The sequence below is a fragment of the Ptychodera flava genome, chromosome 16, assembly GCF_041260155.1.
Source record: "Ptychodera flava strain L36383 chromosome 16, AS_Pfla_20210202, whole genome shotgun sequence".
In the NCBI taxonomy this organism is placed as follows: Eukaryota; Metazoa; Hemichordata; class Enteropneusta; family Ptychoderidae; genus Ptychodera; species Ptychodera flava.
Window position 1 is genome coordinate 30,808,810 of NC_091943.1, and position 19,439 is coordinate 30,828,248.

The window sequence follows — 19,439 nt, forward strand, 5'->3', positions numbered from 1 at the left end:
AATCCCAGGTCTTCTCTGATGTCTGGGTTGTGAGTGCTTCATGCTAATGCGCATGTCTGCACCAAATTGAAAATAGGAAATAAGACTGTATTTTCTATTTTCAATTTACGTCGGGCCGATGGAAAAATTAGACAGAGCGTTGGCCTACATCTGCCATCCAGTGGCACCAATATGCTTATTTCGAAATGATAAATTTATATTGCAAATAGAAAATAGAAATATATTATATTTCAATATGCGACAGATTGTAGCTCACCACTAAAATCAACGAAAAATCTATTTTCAAATTCCTTTATTGAAATCTCGTTGTAGTAAACAGGTTGGCCGCGATTTGTCACGGATTTGATTAGCGGAACGGAATGAGCGGAACGGGACGGAACGGAACGGAATAGCCACACAAAAAAGAAAAATAGTTTCTCTTAATTAGAGTCCATTTTTTTCGTTCACTGAATTTTGGAGCGGAACGGCATGGAATTTCGGATCTAAAACAGAAATTTGGATTTAAATAAAATATCACTTTTCAACCCTTAAAGTAATGCATCTGTTTTTCGAAGTTTCTCTTGCCGTGATGAACTTCGTGAATAAGACTACTAATAAGAATTTTATTCCATAGAAACACACTTCGGGAACCGTGGTAGAACAAGTACAATAAATCAAAACATTACACATATAATTAGGCAAGACTGCTCCCGAGACTGCTGCTGGGAATGAATAAGACTACTGGACTGAAGCTATAAATCAAATCTGAAACTACACCTGAATCCAAACCTCACCCTGGATATCGCATCTGCTGGAGGATGCTATGGCTACCATGAGGCATGTGGCGCACAGGCGTTCTGTCGAGTGGGTAGTTTTTAAAAATGTAGTTTTGCTACGTTCCGACGTTAAGGCTACGGAAGAGAACGTCCGAACGTAGCATGAACTACACTTTTACAAACTACCCACACAACAGAACGCCTGTGAGGTGGCGGTCTGTGTAATAATTCACCTCGATGGCATGGCGCCTTATTACATTTGGCGCGGAGGTGAAAAAAAGAGGGAGGCGGTGACGGATCGTAACTTCTAAAATGGATACATTGAACTGCATTGCTGATTGTTTGTTCATTGGCGCGGATGCCACTTCTTTTTCGTTTTCTGTTGCCAAGGGTCTGCAGACTTACGGGAGCTAGCACCAGTTGATTTGGGGATTGTGAAAATGGAGGTGAGACAATTTATTTTCACCCATTATGACAGCATTTTTTTTCAAAAGCATGCTCGCGAAACAAATTATTTTCTGCACAACTGAAGGCAATGCAATATATTTCATTTGTTGTCAAAATGAAGTGCACGTGCATATGTTTTGCATGTCAAAGTTCATTCATGCAACCTGTAATCTTTATTGCAGAATTTTGCCTATCTAACCACTTCCCAAGTTAGAAATTTTTTAAATATCCAGATCTCAAAGATCAAAATACTAAGGTCGGTTCTAAACATTCATTTTTGGTAATTCCAGCACCTCGCATCACATTTTTTGCCTTCCTCTCAGGGAAGTGGTAACGTTTCTTTTCTCACTTTGGGGTTTTGCAGAAAATTATTTTATCATTCTCCGTTGGGGGTGACAATATTCCCCCTCCCGAATCCTCCAGCCCCTCCTTCAGAAATCAAATGATTCACCCCTTAGCATGCTCGGTAAAAAACGAGGGGCTGAAATCAATCTATCGAATGACCAAACAACTAGGTCGAAGGACATCAGTAATACATAAAAAAGGCATCGCTTATACTTACATACACAGTCGATCAACGCGTTAACATGAAACTACGGCCGTTTTGCAATTTAAGTCATTCTTTTGTGATCAGTTTTTGAAGGCAGGTAGTGTTTACACCCCTAATTGTCGTTGTATGCCGTACACATGCAATTATTGTTTGAAAAGTATGTTGAGCTATTGCGATCGTACAAAACAGAGTGCACAACTACATGTTGGCCATAGACACGCCCTCTTTTGGGTTGACCACCCCTCCACACTATGGTACTGCCCTCTATAAGGCGTGATTCACGGGCTACGGGTTAGAGTTAAATTTAGATGTAGCTTCAATTGAAATTACAGCCTCGTTTCCTGTGGTATTTGACATAATTTTCATTTTGGAAACTTAAAAAATTAAGGTGCCTTACTTGTAGAGTACTAGTTGAATAAATGATGTATTTTATTTAAATCAAAATGTCTCTCTTAATTCCATTCTTTTCCGCTCAAAAATTCTGTGGGCGAAAAATGGACTCTAATTAAGAGAAACTAATTTTTTACTCGGTGTGGCTATTCCGTTCCGTTCCGTTCCGTTCCGCTCATTCGTTCCGCAAATTAGTGTAAGCCTTAGCAAAGTCGACAACATTGTATGTCCCATGCAGACAGTTTGTCTGGGGAAGTTGAAATAAACAAGATTTGTACACGGACCAGTGTGCATGGTAATGTTACATTGTATCTTGTAATCTTGAACACAGGGTGCCAATCGTAAACTCTCATTTACAACCAAACACAGAGCTCGCTTTGGCTTTGGACAAGCAGATTTTTTGTCTAATATCAAGCAGCCACGCGTGTAACAGAAACTGCCCAGTTATAACACACTACACTGACACACCGATCTGGTTTGAAACATTTTATTACAGGAAAACATTTTACTAGTTATACAAACGTTTAAAATTATTTCAATATTACAACACTAGCAAGCAAATGGGCACCTACTTGCCTATGAGAACAGGCAGCTAACACATGCTTTGAAAAACTCGATATAAATCGTACTTTTGAAAAATAATCTTTAGAGTTTAAAATAAAATACAAACGATAAATGAATTTCGATCTGAATCTACCTGTAGCAAGACATTTTTCTTTGTGAGCTACAAAAATTTCAATATTCTATAATGCACTATGAAATGAAAACAATCCGTGTACAAATCTTGTTTATTTCAACTTCCCCAGACAAACTATCTGCATGGGACATACAATGTTGTCGACTTTGCCAGCTGGCTACAGCTGACACTAATTAGTGTGAGCAGTTTTATTGCAGTCCACTGCAGTGGCTTCTCTATCTAATACTGAAAATGGTTTGTAAATGGATGACCATGCATATATTCGACCCCGGTTTTAGACAAATTAAATGAAATCATCGCGAAAATGAAGTAATGGTCATGACCATTAATTCATTTTCGCGATGGTTTCGTGTATCGTATCTAAAACTGGGGTCGAATATATGCATGGTCACTCATTCATTCAGTTCCCTCAACATGCCAAACAATATAAGTAGTATCTGGTATCGAACAAAATTCATGAAAAATGGCCGACTGTGTCCCTTAATTACTAACACTTGGCACAAAATAGATGGCGGTTGCTTTAATAAGCCAAATCCCATTCATCCAGATATCCACAACCAAATTATTTGGGGCAATATATCAACATCTCAAACATTGGTAAAACTATTTTTTATCCACACTTGAATGTTCGAATATCATCTACATTAATTACAGTGTCGATGACCAAGGCGATTTTCTTTCGCCTACAGTATTGTTAGAAAAACTGAATATCAAGACTAATTGGATTGTAGAATGAAAAAAGCTTTTAAATCTCATTCCACAATGCGTAGACAATATGAGTTTGTGAGCGCAAAAGGAAAATGTTTCTCTCTTTCACAAGGACTAATTACTTTAACATCCAAGTTTTTTATGACATTTTTGTTGCCAAACGTTTCATACGTCCCTATTGTGAACACATGCGGAATTGTCATTTTAAGACTTACACTCCGCTTCAATGGAAGTATATTTGGGTAAATCAAACAATCTCTCTTTCAACTGATAGGGAGCTAGCTGAATTCAATTTCAAGATTGTTCACAATATTCTTCCAAATGGTGTGAAGCTTTTCCACTGGAAAATCACAGACACTGACAAGTGTTTTCTCTGTAAGCTTTCTGAAACATATGAGCATTTGTTTCTGAGTTGTCAAAGAATTGGACATTTTTGGGACCGTCTTTCCATTTTATTCGGTAAACTAGATATTCAATTCAATATTAGCTATCAAATCAATGTTCTAGGTTATAAGTCCCTTCTTAACTAGCGCTTATTTCGATTATAAGTATCTGTTCTACACTTATCATATTCAGAGAATAATAAAAAAAGATTCATTTGAATTTTTGGAAAACTTGTTGTCTTAAGACTCAAGACCTTTTAATAGGAAAGTACATCCGAATGGTTCCCAGACTACTCCTTCAGCTTTGGTGACTGGTAAACGAGATCGAACACTGCAAAAGATAAGGCCCAAATTTCTCTGGCCAAGAAGGCTGAAATTATATAGCAGTTGCAGAACAAATGAAAAGTGCGTCATAAATTTCAACGCATTCTCTACACACCAACAAGCAATCTCACATATACTTCCGTTGTTGTATCCAGCTACTCGTTAGGGTAAATATAGTGCAAATAAAGCTTTTAATGTTGGTAGACTGAACAGTCTGTTTGAAAAATAAGTAAACAAATAATGAACGAAAATCTAGAGTGGGATAGCGGTTAGTCTAATTTGAACAGACGTTGTGGCAGACAGTCAGAAATAGATTATATATGCAAGGCCGATGATGGCTGGTGGCCTTTCGTTTTCCAGGAGTAGGTTTTGCAATGACTCGAATTTTACCATGGCATCGAGAAAAAGAACTAATGATTTTATTCCCTTGGAATTTTTGAAGGATGATTTCCGAATGCATTAGCAATAACGTCTTGCACACGCATCTCACCATGAATTGTGGCCTAATATTATATGTCTATCTTGTCTTAAAGAGAGCTAAGAACACAAACTGGTGTTCTCATCACATTTATTTTCGTCTGTAGCGAAGAGATAGTACTGAACACAATCATGGCAGCGAAAGCGGTTCTATCAGCTTCCCGAACCTAAAGCTGTGGAATCTATTAAATACTTCGCTTTCAAAGAGGTCACACATCAAACATAACCAGAGTTAAGCCTTTTCACAAATATCTTAGCTCTTCGGGTTTCTTATTTGTCGACACACGTATCAAAGCTTGACAGAAATTACAGAAATGCTGTACTTCTGTTTGCTTTTAGTTTGTGAATATCGTTTTGAAACAAAATGCGTAGAAACGGGTTGTATTTAACGAAGTGAATGCCAAGATGGATCTCCAATAATATCTTGAAATCTTTGGCTCTATGCGTTGATATGTTTTCATTTACCATTAAACTTTTTCACTACACCACCGCCATGCATAGCAACAGTCAACAATCGTAAGCCACATGTTCACATAACGTTGATATTACCTTGTATGCCTCAACATTAAGTATCAAATTGAAGCAGGGAAATATCTCCTCGGCGTGCACAATGACAATTCGTCGAAGACGAGTGTCAACACAGATTGGGATGCCAACAGACGAATCGTTGAGTGATGAAGTAGTTCAGAAAAACAAAATCAAGACTTTTCATTCACAGGTAAGCGAAAGCCAGACCGCAGGGAAGCCCTGTAACTTCTCGTGTGAGCTATGTCCTGTATGTCATCGTAGGATAATTTTGTTTATTTCGGCCTTGTTGTCATGGGCCTCACACAGAAAGATAAACAACGCAATAAGTGTTGACTCTTTAAGACATAGCTTGAAATCCATATTTTACTTAATGCTATTTATATTGTTTATCTACTTTCTGATTTTTAAAAATGCACACAGACATGTTCGTATCGTGCCCGTGTGTGGACGCATAAGTTAGCACACGGCTAAAATTAGCAGCAAGAGGAAAAGAGCCAAAAAGGGTAAATTTATGCATATTGGGCAGAGTTCTAAGAAAAGCAAAATCCCCTGGCAATGTGCAGTGGCTCGGGGGGGATATTTGGTTAACGTGTTGTCATATTTTAGAGCAACTTCAGGGCTATTTACTACCTGATTGTATTTGAATATAAAGAAGAACCAATCAAACGACTTAAAGCTTCAGAGACACTTCACATAAGCCATCAATTCTAGTGAATCATTTTAGATACCTATTGACGCGGCAGAAAGACACATGACATGAACGACGTAGAATTATTTTTGTTTCCTTTGAAAATAGATCGCCTGTATGATTTATGTTAAAGTTGTTACATTTACGTCTAACAGAACATTCTCTGTGTACTGTTGCGATATTTTACGCACAAATATTTCCCTTTAAACCCCTTGAGGAGGTTGACAGATTGCCTTCTTTTTGATCATATATTATGTCCATTCGAATGTTAATGCGTCTCAAGGTGACGTTGCACGAAGTACAGCGTATTTTGCTCAAAATAATTTCTTTTGCAAATATTCATTCAATTTTAGATTAAAATATTGGTTGGGTTCGCCTTTTAGCTTCTCAAGCAGTCCTAAGTTGGATGAATAAGAAGCGTAAATTTATGTAAATTTATGCAAACCATCTTATTTCCTTACCTCTGTTTTCTCACACTTAACTCCACGCTCTGTGGGTCAAATTTGAGAAATTTTCGCATTATATTCTTTGAATACTATATAGCAAAACACTATTTTGTTTGGCAATAAAATTCTTACATTCTGAATAAAGGCAATTGAATTTTGCTTATCATAATTTTAATCATATTTTTGTGTGTCAATCTTTCAGCCCATGCCATTTTAGAATGAGGGTAATTAACGCAAAATAAAACTGTCGTATTTTTCTATACGTACTCTTGTTTCAAGTGAAATATTGAGTTTTAGAAATCATTGTCAAGTTTTTGGCTTAAATTAGTTTTTTATAATTTATACCAATATTGAGGTTTTCTACCCCAAATACATACCCCTTCATCCTTCGAGTAAACTATTACTACCATACTAAACTTATATTCTCTGCTTTTAGGAAATATAAAGTATGAGGGGATTTCCATGTAACCTTTGATAACAAATATTCCTTGGGGAAAAAAGTTGGCTAAGGTCTTTACTGCATTTTTAATGACGTATGCCTAAAACTATTTCCAGTGGAGTACGTGCATTACGTCGTACCATGCACTACCATCAAAATATTACATTACCTTGGCGTAAATCATTCGCTGACCTGTTTGATTGTCACTTTACGGCCAGGTCAGGGTCAGAAGGTTAAAGAACGACTACTGCAAAAGCATGCGTCTCCTATATCTGATTTTTCACGGAATTATGGTAACGACAGAGGCTGATTGTAGTTTATGGCTCTTTGAGCCGGTGATAAATGATCTAGGGTGAAATAAAATTGAACACCTCATTGTTACATGATAAGACTAGGGCTCAATATAAATGTCCGGTACCTGTGTTCTGACCAACTTAGTGCCAAAAAGAGCGTGCAACCGGAGAAATGCATCTAGCTTCTGTGAACTAAAAAAGCGCGACTCTTTAAGATAACTTTACTTTTCAGATAAATTAAAATGCATTTCAGGTACCTTACATCATTTGAGGTGTTCTTTCGTCAGCTTGTAAAGTACGTTAACGATTTAGTGACGAGACAAAACAAATATTTTCATTAATGTTCCTCATCCTCGATGAACATTAAAGCAATCGACCAAGCATACTATATTGCGAGTCATCACTTTGTAAAAGATTATCCCTCGTTAGCTGAGAATCTGAAGAACGCGACGGCATAGTCGCCTGCAGTTTGCGTCGACAGAGAAAATGACGTCCGGAAGCGCTTCGGGGACAGATATTCAGACTCTCAAACTTTTACAATTCTTTCTGATGTACCACTTGTGGGGGTTCATTTTAAAGCTCTTGGTGTAAGAAAACTTTTTACCGTCTTAGTTGTTTTGAAAATCGAAAATTTTGTTATTTTTTATAGAGATAACACAGGGATAGCGGTAGTTCAATCTCCAGTGACCCCTAATTTTTATTTTTGATTTTGAAAGAGATTGCTTGAAATATTGCTTGAGGAAAGTTTTAAGCAAAAGTTGAAGTCTTTCACTTTCGAGGCGCATACTACCTTGAGAACGACTGTAGTATCCGTTTGGCACTGGTGATGATTACTATCAAACCTGTCGCGGTGCCGTATCTCGGACTATGTACGTAAAGCAACCGAGCAGTTCCTAACAAACGGTGCTTACCGGGTTGATTTCAAAATGAAAGTAGATGGTAATTTGCTTTCTTTCGTGTCACCTCTCGTTTCTTTAAAGTTTACAGCTTATGAACACCGTACGTTTAACGTTGAATACCGTACGTTAAACGTTCAAACATTCTGGATGTGAAATCAACTCTGGAAAGTTCAAGTTAAATTACAAATCTGAATATGTTATTTTTTAACGGGGTGGACGCTGTCTTGCCATACCGATTGATCAATACGCAGCTCTTCTCTTAACATGCACAGTTACAAGCTTAAGTGTGTGTTTGATGCAAGTCTGAACAATTATTACTCTCCAAAACTTTCTTGTTATCAATAGCGTAAAATCAGTTAAACGATGCATTATAAACCATTTACATGCAAGTTGCGTAGTCAGAAATATCAACAAAGTAAGTTAGTTTACCTTGCGTAAAACTGCGATAAACAAAACATGCGTTGCACATTTATCCGTAACTGCTATCGGGACTGCGTTCAGGTCTTGTAGTTACTCGGCGGATGTTCCTTGCAATCAACAAATCTTTTGAAGTTGGTCTTGGTAAGTTGTATTTCTTCTGAAATACTCAATGAAATAACGAATTCGTGTCAAGCAAATATCGATTGTGTGTATTTCCTGGTAGGCGCCTATGTTTTTTTCATATGATCGACATAAGAAAATTTACGACTTTCTCTGTAAGTTTATGACGTCAAACCAGGAAATTCTAGGGTGGGTAATTGGCGTTTATGTATGTACGTATGCATGTATGTAAGTAGGCCATGTTTTAAAAAAATCATAGTTTAATGATGAGCATTAATTTGCACAGGATTCAACTGTTATTTTGTCAGACAAAAGTATTTATTTGCATTTAATCTAAAGCAATATACTACGACTGACATCGATCAAGCTTTATTACAGTCTTGAATACAGATTAACATTCCCCCATCACGTTCATTCAACTCACTTTTTTTAGGTTAGTGTTCACAGGTAAGCGATACTAAATTAGTCGACAAACTTCAACCAAGTCCTTCAGTAATAAGTGAATGCTCACTTATCTGTAAATGCCGGTGTTAAAGTGGTTGTATGTTTGGTATTGGTACATTTTTGACCACGAAATTGAGACAAGATAGAACAAGGAATGACCCCAAGTTAACAGCCCATCACTTAAAAAAATGCTGCATGAGCAACGAGATATCTGCATCTCTTTCAACGGTAGCCTGTTTCCCCGACACTTGTGCTGACTTTTTGTTTGTACAGTGCAAAGTCCGTACAAGTTGTGATTCGCAACAGAACTGCGTTCTTCTTCATTGAAGCCTAGTATCTTGACTCACTTTTTGACCATGTAAAATCCAGTCTTCTCAGGTGTCATTCTGCCAAGGTCGTTACTAGGCGTTCATACTCCGCCACTATCACTTGAACTCTTAAAGAATTGTAAGCACACCGATGTATTCGTAATCTAAGACATGCAGTATCAAGTGACAAATATTGTCTTGTTTTGAAGCTTTAAACACCGCCGTATGTTTGATTTCATGTCGCCATAGGCGATGCTTATTCTATCGGTAATTATTGACTTTTATGATACGAGAAAATGTTGAAGATATGAAATAACTTTCATGAACTTTGAACAGTAAGTACACATAATGCGTTAATGTCCGTAGTAAACACGATTAGAACTAATTTGGGAGCATTGGATCTTTATATTTTCAAATCTGTCAACAGTGTTGGGTGTCCTATAGCTGAATGTTGCACTATTGCAAACTACTCCTGAAAACCAGATATGAACTGAATATGCTCACGTGTTTTACAACAGGTTCATTAATAGTAGTACCCTTCACAGAACAATAAGATATATGTTATCACTATATGTAGCAGGTTTTTTCAACTTCGCACAGTACTATCAGAGTTTAATCACTAATTACAAAACTTTATTTAATATGCAAATGAGCTGTTAATCAACTTGACACTGCTCAATGCTTCATGGGACAACTAGATATCCATCAGATCAACATTTGTAGCACGTTTTATTTAATTTTAACTTAGTGCTGTAATTTTAGAGTAATATCACTAATTACAAAGTTTATTAAATATGCAAATAAACCCTAAATTAACTTGACACTGTTCAATGATTAATAGCACAATTAAATATTTATCAAATCAATTTCTGTAGCACGTTTCACAAAATTTGGTGCCGTAATTTCAGAGTTATATACCTAATTACAAAGTTTATTAAATATGCAAATGAACCCTTAATTAACTTTACACTACTAAATGCTTTACAACACAGTTAGATATCTGTCAGATCAATATATGCAGCAGTTTTCATGACGTTTGATGCAGTTATTTCGGAGTTATATGACTAATTATAAAACTTCATGAAATATGCAAATGAGCTAATTATTAAATTGACACTGCTCAATGCTTCTCAGTACAATTGGATATTTATCAGATCAACATCTGTAGCAAGTTTCATCAAATTTAACGCTGTAATTTTAGAGTAATATCACTAATTACAAAGTTCATTAAATATGCAAATGAACCCTTAATTAATTTCACACTACTAAATGCTTTACACTACAGTTAGATATCAGTCAGATCAGTATCTGCAGCAGATTTCATCACATTTGGTGAAGTTATATCGGAGTTATATTACAAAACTTCATAAAATATGCAAATGAGCTATTTTTAAATTGACACTGCCTAATGCTTCTAAGTATAATTAGATATATATCATATCAATATTTGTTGCAAGTATCATCAAGTTTCGTGCAGGAATTTCAGAGTTATCTCACTAATAACAAAAGTTCATTAAATATGCAAATGAGAAGATAATTGACATGACACTCACAGTATCATCATAATGTTCTGAGACTGTCATCTGTGAAAAGTTTCATGAAATTTGGTGCAGTATTTCTTGATATATGTCTACACTGTCATTACCGTCTCCATAGGGAAACCATTGTACGGAAAAAAACGATATTGCATAACTTCATTAATATGCAAGCCACACTATCCAAAATCTAATCAGTTCTTGCAAGTAGCATATGGTACCTGTGTACCAAATCTGACTTGAATCCGTTCAGGCGTTTTTGAGTTATCGTGTAAACAGACAGACAGACAGACAGACAGACAGACAGACAGACACACACACACACACACACCACACACACACACACACACACACACACACACACGCACACGGACAGACAGACAGACATCGCTATCACATTAGACCACGTGTTACACACGTGAGCTAATAAAATGTCTTGCTTTCCTAAAGAGTTGTTACGGCTTGACAATCATGGTGCTATTACCGGCATTAATGAAATCGATCATGCCTTGAAGATGATGAGAGGGATAAAATCGACTATTATGACAACCACCATTTAATCACAACCACTACCACAACGCCGTCATCGTTGGCGTCATCATCATCGAAACTCAGTTTATGTCCAGTTGTTTCGAACTTAAAAACACGTCATGACACACATCGTACGCTGCACACGTTATTTTCATCCTCTTTCTTGCGATGGCATGCAAAGGTGCAATTAAGTTTAATTGAAAGTCTAGCAGTAATATCCGTTCTGAGTGTTTGACATACTATATTCAATGATGAAAAAAGACAATCAACTATGGTCTACATGTCATGGCTATTCATGTCAATATCATCAGGTCCATATCTCACAAAATATTGGCTTGTGCATACATATATAGACACAGATATATATATATATATATATATATATATATATATTATATATATATATATATATACAGATAGAAAGATATATACAAAGATAGATAGATAGATAGATAGATAGATAGATAGATATAGATAGATAGATAGATAGATTGATAGATAGATTGATTGATAGATTGATTGATTGATTGATTGATTGATTGATTGATAGCTGAGGGGAGTTTTCTTAAACTAAACGTCAACCACGGGCTTCCTGGGACAATGAAAAGCAAGAGATGGCATATGCGACGCCCTCAACGACCATCTGAAGTGTACGTTTCGTCTTTAGGTGTAACTATGGACGCGCGCGCGTTCGTTCGATGATGATCTGAAGTGTACGTTTCGTCTTACGGTGTGCGTTCAGTTGTGGTTGAACGTCATTTCAGCCTCAGGTGTAGTCGATCGACCCCGGCCGTGACGTTCGTGGGCAAATGCCTGCTTGTGCAGATGTACACAAGCATGGATCGTGTTTACGTACTGAATAAAGAGATTAATATGCTAACTTTATTTTGGGTTTCTTTAGGAAAGGCGTCTGCGCAAGGTTGATGTTCCGGAATCTTCCTTCTTGACGGGAGGTCAGGGTTCACGGGATAAAACGAATGTATAAGGCAAATTTGGTCGGTGAGGGCGTACTGCTAAATTCGCTTTATTGTGCCATGAAGCCCATGCGTGAACTTGATATCATATTGGTCAACTGAATATGTTGGGAAAACACATATAACTCATGCAACATTATTGAAACGGGTCTACATTGCAAGGAATGATTCAAATTCTAAAGTAAGCTTATTAAAACAATAAATGAAACGATTTCCGTGATGTCGACAGTTCAGCTACAGTTCAACTCCCTAATAACAGAAAAAACAAATACCTTCACAGTGCAGTCTGACATTTGAAATTATTAATTATGAAAGTGTACATATATGACAAATATCCTTGATTCTGAACAAGTACAACTTTTATCATAGCGATACCACAGATATAAGAAATGACAATGTTATCACCATCACAGTGTTTACGAATGCTGGAAACCAGTTATTATTTATTAAAAAAAAATCTTACCGTCTTGTTTGTTCAGCATGCAATGTGTCCCCACTCCTTCAGACCGTGCTAAACATCATTTTACTCGCTGATTGCTTTCATCTTTTTCAGACAAAAATATAATTTGTAATTTTAAACTTTACGAATGCATGCTCAAGAGATTCATGTAAACATCGCAGTTTATTGGATAGGTACATGAATCTGGTAGATCAGCCAAAACTTCATTGATAACACTGTCTCAGTCACAGCGTCTTCTGGACAAGTTTCCTGGATATGGAACTCCATTTCATATCCTTCAGTTGTGGACGGCATAGTTTGAAAGATCACCCTGTCAACTTTATTCATGAGAACATGCTTACAAAAAAAATAAGGGACCGTTCAGTTTTTACGGCCATGGGGGGGGGGGGGGCGGCAAAATCCAGGGGGTCGTCGTAATTTGGAATCCACAAAGGGGGGGTCATCGCTTTTTCACTGGTAGGAAAGGGGGGGGTCACCACATTTTCAAAAACATAATACCAACAATAAAGTTCACTTTATGCCATGGCCATGATCGACCCTCTTTACCGGTGGGCCGCCTTCGGCAGCCCACAACAATAAATATACATTATGTATTACCCATGACCCTCTTAACGGGCAGATGCCTTTGGCGGCCCACTCCAATTAGGTTTACTTCATGCATGGCCATGATCGACCCTCTTTACCGGCGGACCGCCTGCGGCGGCCCACTACAATAAATTGACTTTAGGTAATACCCCATGGCAATCTTACTGTAAAATTCCCAATTGAAGCCGTGGCATGTATTAGAAACATTTTTGAGGGACCCCTGGGATCACGCACTGAATAATGGTAATGGCCGCGCGCCTTCAGCGGCCCTGTCCAGTAAAGTCTACTTCATGCAATAGCCATGATCGACCCTCTTTACCGGCGGGCCACCTTTGGTGGCCCACTAGAATTGACTTTACTAGAGTTTACTAGAGTTGACTTTACGTAATGGCCAATGACCCTCTTAACCGGAGGGCTGCCTTTGGCGAACCACTTCAATAAAGTTTACTTTATACAATGTCCATGGACATGAGTTGTCTATGGAAATGAAGTTAAAAATTGCCTAACAGTCGTCCTAATTAACAGACGTTTCAATGGATGTGGCTGAGAAGTTTGTGCACTGGCATCTCTGCTACACGAATAAAGTGCGCCGCGTACCGGAGTTCAAATCCAAACCATGCGGGTAAATTTGACATATGGGTTTTGGTTATTTTTCAGGGGGGGGGTCATCAATTTTTTTCGTCTGACAAAGGGGGGGGGTCATCTTTTTTCACAAAAAATGCAGGGGGGGTCTATATTTTTTTGAACACCGGCGACAAGATTTTGCCGCCCCCCCCCCAGGCCGTAAAAACTGAACGCTCCCTAAATTTGAACATCACGATTGGAAGCATGGCTGATGACGGATCCGTGTACTTGCTGATGGTTATGCATATCGCAGTGAATGAGACTCAGTCTAACGTATCGATGAATAGAAGTGTCTACGAAATGTTTATGCTATGTTCCTGACTGGTTCTATGAGAAACAGCCCAGCTGTCCTCGATGCCATCAAACTCATGTATGTCAATTGGGAAGATGCAGACAACAACGACGCTGACTACTTAGACGCCTTCTTTCAGACTGGCACCGACTTAGACTTCACTTATCCTGGTGATCTTTCGGCGCGTTTGAATTCACAAGCTGCATGGTGAAAACGTGTACGTCTACAGATTGACCCACGTACCTGCCAAGTCGTTATTACAGTTGAGGTGGTTGAGGGCAGCCCATAGTGACGACATACCATTGGTGATTTTCTTGTTACGAAGACTGGGCATTGCCATTGAAGGATGTAAAGTGTCTCTCAGAATGATGAAATATTGGACCAATTTTGCAAAATCTCGGTAAGGGAACCGTCATTATTTACGGCCCGGGGGGTTCGGAGGAATTTCATCGTAAACTCCGAAATTTCGAGTAATCCCCTGCCGACAATGATGACTTTGACTAGCCCCCTCTCTAACTCTGAAATTTTGACTGACCCCCAACTTGGAAAACTTAAATACAATACATGTATTTGTAAAATTTACAAAATACAGTAACAGTAAAGACTTTTCAAATCCTGATGTACCCTGCTAGATTATCATCGGTTATCTTATGACGGATGAAAAGGTGAAAGCATCAAAATGAAATTCAAAGTCACAACAAATACAGATATAAACGCTCAGGCTATATCATGAATCCAACCATATATTATATTATATTGTTTAATTTATGACAGAGATATTCGAGAGATATTCGGACTCAAACTTTTACAACATTCTTTGGAGTTACCACTTGGTGGCGATCGTTTTGAAGCTTATGGAGTAAATAAAGTTCTCATCGGTTTGGTTTTTAAATTGTGAAAATCAGGAATTTTATTGTCTCCCGTGCAGCTCATACACGGATGGCGTCCATTTTGAATTTCAAGTATCAGTAAATCTTGGGTAAATTTGATCGGTTTGATCGGCATATGTAAGGTCATCTGCTTTTCTTTTTAAATTATGTACTTGTTTTTATGAGTAATTTGCATAATTGCAACATTCAGCTATAGGGCACCTTACACTTTTGAGAAATTTGAAAACTCTGAAGATCCAATTATCCAAATTATCCCAATTAGTTTCCATTGGTAACAACATTTTCACGGTGCCCCCCGATTTTTATTCTTGATATCGAAAGATAATAGTTGAAACACAGCTTAACGAAGGTTCCAGCAAAAGATTAAGTCTAGCATTTTCGAGGCGCGTACTGGCTTGACTTGATTGTTCTCTATTTTTCCAGATATGGAGGATTTGATTCATAACATTCGACAGGAATTTGAAGATCTGTTTGAACAAGACTCTGAAGATACATCCGAATGGTTCCCAGAGTACTCCTTCAGTTTTGGTGACTGGTACAAGAGATCGTACGCTATTGAGACAGAAAATTCAGTTTTTGGAAGAGACAATGCCAAAGAGCTTATGTTATAATCGGGCAGAGTTTCAGTTTTGTAAATATAGAACTTGACATTAATACTGCCACCTTGTTCGGCTTCAATTACACTTTGTATAACAGTCCCCTGGTTCTTCCGATGTCTTGAGTGGACTGCACAGCGTAACGACTTTTTTTCGCAACAAACAAGTTGGATCTATTCCCCTATCAAACCCATTAGTTATGATGGATAGTTTCGAAACTTTTACATGATTGATCAGGGCTTTATGATTTTATGATTTTATCTCTAAGGCTATGGACGTTAGTTTTTGGAAATCCTCGTCAAGGTAATCTGTATCTATATTGTATAAGTATGCATGCATGTAGGCCATATCGTAAAAGTATGCCACTTGATGACAATCAGCTGATCATATGTATGTATGTATGTATGTATGTATGTATGTATGTATGTATGTATGTATGTATGTATGTATGTATGTATGTATGTATGTATGTATGTATGTATGTATGTATGTATGTATGTATGTATGTATGTATGGACGGATGTATGTATGTATGTCTGTATGTCTGTATGTATGTATGTATGGACGGATGTATGTATGTATGTATGTATGTATGTATGTATGTATGTATGTATGTATGTATGTATGTATGTATGCATGCATGCACGCATGTATAAATGTATCTGTGTATCCATGTATGTATCTTTATGCGTATCTATAAATCTTTGCATCTATGTATGTATTTAAATTGGCAAATACTTTAGGGAAAGGATAGATAGACAAACAGACAGGCAGGCAGGCAGACACAGACAAACAGACAGATAGACAGACAGACAGACAGACAGACAGACAGACAGACAGACAGACAGATAGATAGATAGATAGATAGATAGATAGATAGATAGATAGATAGGTAAGAAGGTAGGTAGGTAGGTAGGTAGGTAGGTAGGTAGGTAGGTAGGTAGGTAGGTAGGTAGATGCTCAGGGATTCATGGACGGATGGGTAGGATGGTTGTTGGATGGAATTGATCGGACGGACGGACGGACATACAGATTCAAAAGTTCACATAACCATAGACAGTAGAAGCGAGAATACTCTCTATGACACAACTGAGCACAAATAGGTAACATGGATTGAAAGTTATACTAGGACTGAGATATCAAGTAATATTGCGTATTTTCACCGTGGCTCGATCTCTGAAGAATGTCTCCAGTATATCTGCCCTGAGAGGTGAACCTCCGTAAGTTCTTTTTGTCAACAGGAAGGCAGTTTGCTGTTGGAATAAATATGAGAGAGAGGGGGAAAGTCTGCGTTTGGAAATTCCTTAGACTCATTGAGTATTTGATGGCCATAGTTCCATCAACCCTGGCGGCGGTGGCTTTCGGCCGTGTTCTGACGTCACGCGCAACACGTGATGTAGTCATTTGTAATTTCGATCGTTAACCTGTTACATCTGTATTTCTAAAAGAATAAATTTGGCGTGACGTGCAAAAAGACCCTACTTTTAGTGCAAAAAATTACTGAAGCTCTTAATTTAGTTATGCCGGTTGGTAGTTTGACGTGCTGACGGGTACCTTCCCAAAATGATGCAGTTCGGGAACCTTTTCGTCTCTTAAAATACCGTGACTTTTTTGAATGTTGCCAGAATATCGTACCAATCATGATTATAATTTTTAAATCAATTATATCATCAGTGAATCAATTTAATTCCTCTTAGAGTCCTGCACTCGTTGAAGTTTACTCGGAAAAGTATCTCAAAGTAAAACAATAGACCAATAAACAGTATAATGGATGATCGCGTGTAAATTGAACCCATTATTTGGTATTCATGTTCCTTTGTGTAAACAATACAAAGCTGTAAAGTATCTAGCTGACTATATCGGCCAGTTCTTGCGCTTTTTTTATATCAGTTTGATCGTTGTCGTACAATGTCGGCCGTCTAGACGAATTTTGCGTCAGCGGCCCGCCCCAGGGCTCGTACCCCGTACATATCCATTATTGTTTGGTGTAGGCAGGATTACCATCGTGAGAAAGCTTTGCCCAAGCAAATCGTCTGTCAAAACAGTCCATCATTATTCGTATTTTTTTTGGATTTTTTGGGTACCGCTGTGTTCACTGGACCAATATACCGGGGGGTATGGCAGACTGCTTCGGTATCAGAATCGTTTCTTATTATTATTTTTATTATCATTTCTTTATTTAGGACTTCATACACATCCATATATATTACAGAATACGAAAAATAGATAACTACGATTACGTTAAAAAAAACGAACATTGCTCTTCTAAACACATTCCATAAATATTGACTCAGAGTAAGAATATTGCCTTTATCCACCGTTTTCTCAAGGCAGATATGTAATACATAGTATCACAAGTCTTTCGTATAGTGATGTTTTACCGCAGGCTATCAAACAATAACTACGTGCCTAGATCGTTTAAGACTGACTGGATATTGTCAACGAAAAGCATGACCCTGACAAGATTGAACAAACGTTTCATTCATTCATTCATTTTCCTAGATTTCTTGATGCGAAGTTTCATGAAACAAAATTCAATTTTTTTCTTGGCACAGATTTCTGAACTGAATGGGAAACCTTTGCAGAAGAGTTTCTGTCACAAAAAATCAGAATAGTCTTATCTACAATGACCTGAATAATCAGTTTGGTAGATACGTTAAGGGGGATCGCTCTGCCTGCGGCTGTGTGCATTGGACCCATATGATGAGTCTGTTGCTATGCACACAATATCCCAACATTCCTTGTGCATATCCAAAATTTCCCATTGCAGCTGTACCAAAACTTGTGAGTGCCGTCAAAGCAGTTTCTAATAAACAAAGGGATGCAAACAAAGATTTTGGCAAAGCCTTGCAGTGTTTGGAAAGCTACAAAACTGGTGAACTATGCACATGCATCAAACACTGAATTTGCTACACATTTGCTCGATATTCATCGCCAGTTTCTGGAAAGAGACAGTGTTTATCAACAAGAGAGTCGCGCAGTTGTAGACGGGACGACCTTTGTCTCGTACACACAAGTGTACATCTGCACACTTTTTCTACAACCAGGGGTGATGTGTGAATACAAATAAATACAAATGCTGTGAATAGCCTAATTATATATCAATAGTTTGACATCTACTGACCACTTTAAGACAAAATATACATTGTGCAGTATTCTACAGAAAGCATATTTTATCCTGCGCTGGAATGAAGTAGGCAATACCTATAATATGAATGGAATAGGGCCAACACCCGTGAACATTTCTGTGAATGTGTGTATTGCTGGATGCACAGCCTTAGACCTCTTTAAGAACTTAAATACACAATGGAATTTTGTAGTTGAAGGAGTTTAAATATCCCGCTTGACTTGGCCACTGAACATTCTGATGAGATCCTACACATATTCACAGTATGTTTTGTACGACAATTTTACAACATTGTCGGAGTCAAGAGATTAATACAGGTCAATCTTGCAATGTCATTTGAACCTTACGTACTACATGCATGACAGGTAGGAACAGACATTCACACGGAAATTCCACTGAAAGCATTATTCATTTGTAATGAGATAAACGTAGGCCAGAGTCAGTAAATGCGTCTAAGGTCACACAGGTTTTCAGAGTTTTTCAGGAAAAATTACAAGTACTAGTTTAAA

The 19,439-nt window shown here is 37.7% G+C and overlaps 1 protein-coding gene across 1 annotated transcript in view; it reads left to right on the forward strand.

Moving 5' to 3' along the window:
* The window catches only part of LOC139114563 (uncharacterized), a 485,747-nt gene that overhangs the window by 136,623 nt on the left and 329,685 nt on the right, over positions 1 to 19,439 (forward strand). The window lies entirely within an intron of this gene.